This window comes from Macaca mulatta, chromosome 12 (genome assembly GCF_049350105.2).
Source record: "Macaca mulatta isolate MMU2019108-1 chromosome 12, T2T-MMU8v2.0, whole genome shotgun sequence".
In the NCBI taxonomy this organism is placed as follows: domain Eukaryota; kingdom Metazoa; phylum Chordata; class Mammalia; order Primates; family Cercopithecidae; genus Macaca; species Macaca mulatta.
The window spans coordinates 61,480,001-61,482,671 of NC_133417.1; positions in this window are offsets into that span (position 1 = coordinate 61,480,001).

Sequence of the window (2,671 nt, forward strand, 5' to 3'; positions counted from 1 at the left end):
GGCCCCATAACAAATATTTGCTTATACTACATTCAGCGGTCATTATCACTACATAGTATCACTACATAGTTTGAGTAACCTGATTTTTGTCATGTGGGCAAGACAAGGCTTGCCCTGTTTTCTTTACCGGTTGGTGGTTCAGAAATGCAGAGTTTTGGCCTTTTTCTGCGTATCAGTGATTTATCAGGGCCATATTATTCTTTAACCAACCCTGGGAAGTTCAATCTTTATAAAAATCACAAAAGCACCTAATCAGAGAGGTAGTTCTCAAGTCAATGCAAGCCTCTCATTTTCTTCTTCAAGATAGGCAACTAAGTGGAACATCTGGTCAATATAAAACTCAATACCTTTTGGGGGGAGTTGATATTTTGAATCTAAACAGGTTTGACACATAGTGGCATTCAGTAAGTCTTTTTGGCTTATGATAGCTTTGAAAATGAAAACTCCTACCACCCCCAGGATGTTTCTAGTTGAGTACCAGACAGATTTCCCTTAAAAAAAAAAAAAAAGTCTTTCAGTTGTTAGGACAAGTAAGTAATGCCATTAAAAATACGTCATCGGATCCGACATGACTTTACATGGACATCCAGACTTCCGTTAAGTAAATCTGAAGATGCATAGGGAATTACCTATACCTTTTAAAAATCTATATACTGATGCATATATTGTTTCTATGATAAATATTAAAATCATTTGAAAGCCAAATTGCATATGATTTTACAAAAGTTTTTTTCTTTATCAAATCAAAAATCCTCTAGGGGCTTCACATAATTTTTAAATGTTTAAAGATAGAATGAAATATCTTTTTTTCTGAAACTTATGTTCTAACCTGTAGCTCTATGATAATTATTCTTTAATTAAATTAGGATATCCATTATAATGCTGCACCAATCTCCTATCCCCAAGTTTGAAGTACTGAGCAATGCTGCTGTGTGCTGTATGTTTAAAGATTGATCCTGTCCATTTGATAGAGGGCCCTGGTCCCACCCCAAGGTTTAGTGCTACACAGATTGGCAGCTGTGCCTCCCCGACTACAGAACCCAGAAGCATTGTCATTGATGTTGGATACCTTATAATATCCAGAGGAAGCCAGGCTCCTGGGATGGTAACTTTTGCCAAATGTGTAAATATTGCCTATTAGCTCTGGCAATATGCAACAGATGAATGAATAAGCCAATGTTGAATGGATGAGTCTAATCGGTGATTTCTTTATATATATATATACAGTCTTAAAATAAAAGTATTAATAAAGAAGTTCCTTAGAATGTAAAGAAAACCAAAACCAAGCAGAGATCAACAAAGCAATGTTTCGATTGACACTTGTGACAAGTAAGGGGTTTTGTATTTCTACAGAAGTTGCTTTGTCCCATTTCCTGGAAAATGAGGGCAAAGATGGTGACATAGGAATAAAACTAGTAGACTTCACTAAGGAAAAAGAAGTTATGTAAAGAAGACAAATTGGAGAAAAATCTAAGATGTTTAAATATAATGATAAAGAGTCTCCATCAGTTTAGACAGTTTGGCTCGAAGTATTATCCACCAAAATGTATAGAACTTTCTTTGTAGTCAGTTTTATAACTGGCATGTGAAAGAATGCTATTTTGAAAAGTTAATTTTAGTTGGGTTGGGATAATTAAGTGTAGAAAAATGAAGCAGCCTTGGAAGTCAGTGAATTATGTTGTCAAATCAGCACATAACACATACAGGCATAATAGAAGGAAAAAAATACTGTAGGAATTTAAATGGGTAAAATGAATCAATAATAACAATTTTTAAAAAGCATAAAAACTCCATCTTAGTACATGAGAGTAAGCAAACTACAGATACACTTGTCAAATGTCTGTGAGCTAAACAAATATCAATTTTGTGTTGTAAAAATGGATTTGAGGAAATAGTGCCTAAAACAATGAGTAAATAATATAGGATCGACTATATTATTTTCATTCTGAAGACTATATTTAGTAAGTTGCCTTGTGAGGAACTAACTCTGCCATTTTCTTTAAATTGGTGATCCTTTAGCATTTAAAATTTGAAAAGCATATAATTTTAAATTAAGTGTACCGCAACACTCTCAAAAGGGCCTGTCAGATTCGGCTTTGTGATCTCCTTCAAGTCTTCATCCCCAGTCCATTCTCAGTGCCTGTGAGACTCAAAATCTTATCCCATAAAACACGGTGTGGCATGAAGCCAGCCAGGTAGTCTCATGGGTGGCTCCATGACACACTCCAGAACTATCTGAAATGTTCAGTGTTGAGCTTCAGAGGCATGAGTTCCAATGTGTTTGTATACCTACTGTCTGAATTTTGATAGCTCTTTCTAGAAATCTGAGATAGAGATTCACTACTAGAACCTTTCTCATTGTGTTTTTGCCTTCAATTACTCAGGTACATATTTTCTTCCTTCTTCATCAGTTATTTCTCCCTTGTTTTTATTTTCTTCCATTAGAACCCCTTTCTCTTCAGAAAATTATTTCGTTTATCTGGCTAATCTTTGATAGGAATGCGGTATACTAGTACAGAACAATTTTCTTTCCATAGTGTCACAAGTTTAAAAAAAAAAAAAAAAGTCAATCAAAGCCAGATATTTCCAATCCTCTTCCAAACACTTTACATTTTACATGATTATTTAAAGACAGAGATATTGCATTTAGAGACAAGTATTTTAAAGATCC